Source organism: Telmatherina bonti, assembly GCF_933228915.1.
Source record: "Telmatherina bonti genome assembly, chromosome: 19".
NCBI classification, from domain to species: Eukaryota; Metazoa; Chordata; class Actinopteri; order Atheriniformes; family Telmatherinidae; genus Telmatherina; species Telmatherina bonti.
Window position 1 is genome coordinate 11,073,290 of NC_136617.1, and position 7,842 is coordinate 11,081,131.

A 7,842-nucleotide genomic window follows, 5' to 3' on the forward strand; every position below is an offset into this window, starting at 1 on the left:
AAACACCTCAAAAACACATCTTGAACATTTTTATCTTTGATACTGAAACCTGTCTGTTGCTGCGCTTCAGCAGTGATGCCTGTCTGTTGCCATGGTGACTGAACTAAAAGTGAGAAGTGAAATGTCTGCAATGTGTCCTCTCTTTCTGCAGTGGGTCAAGTCCGTCCTACCCTGACGATTGACCGATGTCAGTGACATCATCATTGTGCTGCTGGTGTGTCAGTGTCTCTGAAAGGTCTGAACAGCCACTGATCAACACTGACCTCTTAACAGCTGGGAGCAGAGAGGCAGGACACATATGCAAACACTCACTCAGCCACTTCCTTTCCATGGGTTACTGCAGTATGTAGTAACATGGTGGTGTCGCATGGAAGAAGGCTAGAAGGAAATTTACAGTGTCGCCAAATTTAATGAACTCATTTTAAGGTTTTGAAAATGAAAAAAAAGAAAAACTTTATGTCATTGTCTCAGATAGTCTTGTGGTGTATGAGGGAAAGTTGAATGAAAGATAAAGTTTTGCTTCAGGTCAGAATTATTTGAGTTAATTTGACATTAACAACGAGTCCGGAGCAGTTAGTTGGGTTAAATATTGTTTTCCTGTCTCTGCAAACATCCTCCTGACTAGCAGGAAAAAAAATGTGGAACTTCAAATGTCTACAATGGAGGACATTGCTTAACTTTTAAATATTGTGGTAAAATACAGTTATATTTTTCTAAGAAACAATTTATTGTGTTTATAAGATATTCAATGAAAATATAACTACAAAATGTCAAGTAAAAATAAGCACAAATAAAAGTATTATGCACTTTTGCTCTTCCCATAAAACATGCTTGTTGCAATGGAGGCCATTTTTCTTGAAGAGGGAAAGAAAGTTCACAAATCCCCCCCCACAAATGAGGTACCATTTAAAAGCACTAAATGTCCTCTTTAAAGACCAGAAGGTTTTAGTTCAGTAGCATTCAGGGAGATGAAAATATTTAGGTTTACAAAGGTCCTCCACAGAGGAGAAATTGAACTATTGGTAGTCAGGAGGATAAGATTTAAACATTGGTAGGACATTAATAGTTTTAAATGAGAGTTCATGCATTTTAATGAACTTTCATGACATTATTGTCTAATTCTGGTTCATTAGAAAGATTTCTAAAAAAGCAAATCATTATGATAAAATAGAATATGTCACATCACTCATAAACTAATATTTAGTTGAACAATCCTTTGATGTTTCCATTACAGTTTTCTGTTCTTCCCAGTCAGACTTCTGCACCTGTTGTCAGGTATTTTGTCCCATTGTTCATCAGAAAAGTGCTCTAATTTGTCCAGGACCAATTTATTTGTTTTTTTCTTTAACTCAGTTAAATGACAGTGTCTTATATCACTGGATTATAATTTAGCACATATTTAAATATTGTTCCTTATGTCAGTCTCCAATTAATTGAGAAACTGTAAAAAATTCAGCCTTTTCTTTAATTAAAAGGGGACTAAGACATCTGAGGACGACTGGAATAAAATTCATTTGTGGTTATTGGACACAATGCTGCTGTCCTCCCAGCTTGTCTGCTGGGACAAACATGTGTGTATACACATAAAAATAAATAAATAAACGGTCTGGCTGGTGTGGTACCTACACCGGCGCTCTGCTGCTCATTCTTTTCTGTCAGGAGTGCAATGAATTCTGGGATAGGAGAGGGCGCAAAGTATACATCTCTTGTATTCTTTGTTTTAAACTAATCTGGAACCAAACGCAGTGTCTATTTTAAGGTTGGACTCGAAGAAGCCTTTGAATTGAGACAGCACCTGGTGCGCCACCATGACACATGCAGCCGACGAATCCACACTTGGAAGTGTGCAGAACCTGAATTGAGAAACATCCATTGTCTCATAAACCTCTTGGTTCCAGTCAGTGTTTGTCAGATCCTCCTGTTGTGTTTCCCTGGTTTCCTTCCATGTAGCATTTGGGTTTGTTCTCATTAAACTGTTTCCTGCATTCAGTCTGTCTCCTGCCTCTTCATCGTGCTTTTCCATCCTCACCACCACTGCTCTGTGAGAGTTATGTTAAAAGGTACAGGAAATGAATAAAGTTTATGATGCTGATCTGTGTCTTCATGATTTCTCATCAATATCAGAATATTAAAATAGTTTGCAGTTAATTAATTGGTTTAAATGAAAGTTTACTTGTGATTAAATTCTTGAAATGGCTGTGGTCTAATTATTGGAAAGTTTTGTGTGTTTTTCTCCCTTTTTGAATGCAGGAGTGTGTGTGTTCAGTGAACTGTATCAGTCTCTGCAGCAAACAGTTCAGTTTCTGTTCAGTCTGACTACAGGAGGTTTTTGTACGACTGTTTTTCACTGTGTGAAAAACTCAAACGTGTCTGAGGGAAATTCTCCTTTACAGTAATAAACTGCAGCATCTTCAGCCTGAACTCCACTGATGGTCAGAGTGAAGTCAGAGTTTGATCCACTGCCTGTAAAACGATCTGGAATCCCTGATTCTCTGCTGCTAGCAGCGTATATGAGGAGTTTAGGAGTTTGTCCATCTTTCTGTTGGTACCAGGCTAAACGGTCGGAGTTATAAACATTCTGACTGGTTTTACATGTGATGGTGACGGTTCGTCCCACATCAGATGTCACTGCTGCAGGCTGAGTCACTGTGACCTGTCCTCTGGACTCTGAGGATACAGAGACAAAAACATAAAGCAGCTTCATGCTTTTGTTGGCTTCATTTCAGAGGGACGGATGTTCATAGAGGAGAGGAGTTTCATTCTCTGGACTTTACCTGTGAAGCAGCAGCAGAGGAGAGTCCAGATGAGGACGCACATCAAAGTCATGTTTTTCATCAGGAGGATTTCTGTGGCTTCTGTTGTCATGAAGGACAGCTGTCAGTCATCCAGTCTTCATCTCTCAGGACTATAAACTCTCCCAGAGCACTGGAGCATGGTGCTGCTGATGCAAAGTACCTCTATGGAAATATTCTGACTCCAACACGAACTTGGATCAATATGATGATGATCTTTATCCATGGATAGTTTTTTCATATTAATCATATCCAGGAATGATTTTGGATTTAATTTCATGTTTTATCATATGTTACTTTAAAAGTATGATCTGTCCAGGGTGAACCTGCTTCTTGTCTCCTGTTTGCTGGGATAGGTTCCAGCATTCCCACAACCCTGAACTGGTTTAAGCGGTATAGAAAAGAAATGAAAACTGTAAAAGGATACATATATAGCATTTTTTTAAATCTTATGTTGATTCCTTAAAAAACATTGAAATATTTTTTTTACTTAACATAAACACTCATTTATTCCTGCTTATTATCTACATGATTTTAAAGCATCTCCTTTAACTCTAAATATTTATATTAGAGATCTGATGGTTTGAGCATTGATTGATGGTGTGTAGTAACTCTTACATGGACCAGACAGTTTGCCACAATTAATATTTTAATCAAAAAGAAAATACTTGAAACTTGTTTCATTTTTTTAAACAGACAAATATCCTGCAAAAGCAGCACATCATTCTGTAGATTTTGTTTGTTTCAGAGTCAGAGAGCCGTGTCTCTGTACAGTCAGAGGTTTTTGTACGGCGCTTCAATGACTTTGTATCACTGTGGTACACGTTCGGTGGAGGAACCAGACTGGATGTTGGAAGTAAGTTCAACTCAAACCTGTTTTATTTACACAAATATGTTCTTGCTTTATTCTACAGTATTTTATTAATATTCAGTACTAAAGGAAACTTCTTAAAATATTTTTCAATTGATAATTCCCACTAATATTAAAAGTACAACATAAAAATCACTAATTAAAAACTAAGTGAAATTTTCACATAATCCACATGAACCTAAAGACGATTTTAGATTTATAGTTGTAAATAGAAGCTATAATGTTTTGTATTATAAATTTAGTTCAGTCTGACAGTCAGAGAGCCGTGTCTCTGTACAGTCAGAGGTTTTTGTACGGCGCTTCAATGACTTTGTATCACTGTGGTACACGTTCGGTGGAGGAACCAGACTGGATGTTGGAAGTAAGTTTATATTTATTAAACATAAATTTATTGTGACATTTTCTTTTTCTCACTTCAATGTTTGGGTTTCAGGTGTAAAAAAAAAGTAATTCTTTAGTTTAAATAATTATTTCTAATATTAATAGTTTCTAACTGAGTTCAGCTTTTCTAAAAATCGTCCACATTTCTGTGAAAGTTCATGTTAATACTTCTTATTCAGAATAATTTATTTTAACAGAACTATTAATGATTCTAACCTGTAGTCGAAGTGCATTAACATCTTCAAACAATTACTTGACTAATCTATATTAATGAATGAATTAAAACAGCAGACTTTAACGAAACTTTGAAAAACTTGTTGAAAAATATATAAACTAAAAATGTCATTTTAAAATTCTCAAAATGATGTTTTCAATAACAAACTATTTAAACAACAAAATCACATTAAAATTGAAAGAATATTGTTGCAGGAATTTTACTTCCAAATATAAAGATAAGTTTTAATGTTTAGACATATTCTGATACCTGAGCTGCTTTTATTTATATTTATTGGTTTATTTATGTTTTCTTATCTGAAACTGAAGTTAAACTTTTGTTTTAATATTTTTCCATCTGCTTATTTCATTTTGTGTAAAATTTGAGATATTTCAGATCAAACTGATTCTGAGCTTAAATGGATGAGAAGTTTCTTAAAGGGAAGTGAAACAATGTGAGTCAGTGATTGTTGGAGCAGAAAAACATCTGCTAGAAACTTCTTCAAGGAGAAAATCTACTTTCTTACAGTAAAGATGTCTGCTGTTTGATGCATGTGTGCTTCCTGTCCTCTAATCTGATTGGTGTTTCCTAGGTGATGTCCAACCCACCCTGACCATACTGCCCCCCTCCAGTAAAGAGCTGGACCAGGGGAAGGCCACGCTCACATGTCTGGCCAACAAGGGCTTCCCCTCAGACTGGAGTCTGTCCTGGAAGGTGGACGGCAGCAGCAGCAGCAGCTATGAGCAGAGCAGGAGCCCCGGAGTTCTGCAGAACGGCCGCTACAGCTGGAGCAGCACCCTGAGGCTCTCTGCAGACCAGTGGAAGAAGGTGGGCTCTGTGACCTGTGAGGCCAACAAGGGCTCCCAGACTCCCCTCTCAGAGACACTGAGGAGAGACCAGTGTTCCCAGTCCTGACCTACTGGGACTCTGATTCTGATTTAACTCTTATTTTCTTTCAGTTTTCATCAAGTTTTGTCAAATAATTTTCATCCCTTATTAAAGGAGTTCATGTTTTCACTTAATAAAAATGTTTTTGTTCAAATCAAAAGGTTTTGATTTTTATCATTTTTCCATTTAATCAGTTTTTTTAAAATATTAATGAACAAAAAAATGATCAGTTCATCTTAAATAAAAAGCAACATCATCATATGAAGCAGATATAACAACTCATACATTCAACATTTCCCAAAAGAAGTCAGACGTATTTAAAGCTGGGGAGGTAAACTTGCTCAGAGACATTTTATCTTTACTGTGGGTGAAGTGGTTCCTCGTCCTGATAGTAGTCTGTACATTTAGTAATCATGAACAATAAGAAATATAGTTAGACCCCTCAGTTTACTGTAAGTCTGTAAAAACTACGACCGATCCAAACGCTGGGGCTGAATTGAAGTTGCTGGGCTGTAGTACAGGAGTACAGGAGGAAGAGAAGTCAGCTTGCAACTGGGAAGTTGGAAGATCGGTTCAGGGCTTCCTCTGACTCTGTGCTGAAGTGTCCTTGGGCAAGACACTGAACACCAAGTTCCCCCCCGATGTGCCCATCAGGCTATGAGTGTGTGTGTGTAAGTCTTTTAGGATAAAAGCATCTGATTCATGACTGTAGAATAGAATAAGATAGAAAAACATCCAGTAACAGCTGGGATGGTTTTATTAACTCCCAGTTTTCCACCTCAACATGATGCAGTTTTAGATTAAAGATGGACGGAACAGATAAATGTCATCGTTTACAAGTCATGTAATAAAAGAAATAGATTATATTGATATTTTGTTCTGCGTATTAACATTTGTAAAAGCTTCATGGAAATCATTCACTCTTCATGGAAACTTTTCCACAACAGATATGATGGTTTCCAGTAAAAGATCCATCTTCGCTGCTGATGATGATGATGATGACGATGATGTTGATGATGATGTTTATCAATAAATCTGTCATTTCATCCATAAAATGATAAGAAATGTGTGTATGCACACTAATCAATTTGTAACTTGTGTTTAATGAAGAACTGTGTAAATAGTAAATTCAATTGATCCCTTTTGTTAAATAAAAAGTCAGACGCAGGACAGTAAATCATGTTTTTCATCCTTAAATCTTTTGTCCTTCAGGATTCTTTCTAAATTGCAAAGAATTGTCCCGTCAGATAAACTGGAAAATTGTTTGTGTGTTTGTGTTATCATGTTTAGATTATTGATATTCTTTGTTTCATGTTTTTAATTCTTCCTTTACTTTTCTCTCACTGGGTTGTTTTTTTTATTATCATGTTTTGTGTTTAGTCTTCATTTCTGTGTTTACCATTTAATAAATACCAATGTATAAGATCAGATGGATTTATTACGTGACTATAAATATTTAAAACATTCAGTGACATCACATACCGACTTTAAAATTTTTGCCATATTATTGTCTTTGTGTTATTGGAGAGACCTCATGATGATCTGTGTGAAGTAGATGGAAACCTGAACTGATGAGATTTACAGAAAGACCTTTATACGTTTAAATCTAAATGCAATATAACAATTGGTGGAAACTTAATTTAAACTGAACTAAATAGAACAAATGTTTCAGTAGTTTTGGGGAGAAAATGAGTATGTGTATGTGAGTTGGTTTATGAATATATCCCACATCAGATGTCACTGCTGCAGGCTGAGTCACTGTGACCTGTCCTCTGGACTCTGAGGATACAGAGACAAAAACATAAAGCAGCTTCATGCTTTTGTCGGCTTCATTTCAGAGGGACGGATGTTCATAGACGAGAGGAGTTTCATTCTCTGGACTTTACCTGTGAAGCAGCAGCAGAGGAGAGTCCAGATGAGGACGCACATCAAAGTCATGTTTTTCATCAGGAGGATTTCTGTGGCTTCTGTTGTCATGAAGGACAGCTGTCAGTCATCCAGTCTTCATCTCTCAGGACTATAAACTCTCCCAGAGCACTGGAGCATGGTGCTGCTGATGCAAAGTACCTCTATGGAAATATTCTGACTCCAACAGGACTTGGGTTCATCTGATGGTGATGATATTTAACGGATAATTTTGTTAATATTAATATTAACCAGGAATAATTTTGGAAGTAGTCTTTTATTATGTGTTACGTGCATCATCAAACTTGTCATCCCTGTTATCTCCAGGTGTTTCCAAGTAGCTGAAGTTGAGATCTGCCTAGCCTGGGATCTATTGGCTGGTTCAAATTCAGATGCTCCAATCAGCACTAAAGGCACCCTTTAAAAGAGCAGCACCTGGAGGCCATCAAGCTCTTCTTTGTTTTGGCTTGTGTATGTTAATGGCATGGTGGAACAGGTACGTGGGGAGGTATGAGGACCAGGTAAGTTGGGGCGCCCTTTACATTTTCCACATGTAGAAAACATTGTATAGACACACTAGGGCTAGAGGCTGTTGCCATCCCTTGTAAATGTTTTGGTCAAGCTGGTTATTAGATCAGTTAGATAGGAGTTTATTTGGTTTTCATTTGGTTCACAGATACAGTCTGAGTTAGGCCTTGTTTTGTTTTATTGTTTTCTTTGATTTTGGCACAGCCTAAATGTCCCATCCTCTCCCACAGGTTCCATAATCCTGCCATATCCAAAACTTGTAA

The 7,842-nt window shown here is 37.0% G+C and overlaps 1 gene segment (V, D, J or C); it reads left to right on the plus strand.

The window, feature by feature from the left end:
- The first annotated feature begins 1,808 nt into the window (after positions 1-1,808).
- Positions 1,809-5,173, plus strand: LOC306770433 (Ig kappa-b4 chain C region-like). The segment is given in 2 exons: positions 1,809-1,842; positions 4,851-5,173.
- The last annotated feature ends 2,669 nt before the right edge of the window (positions 5,174-7,842 follow it).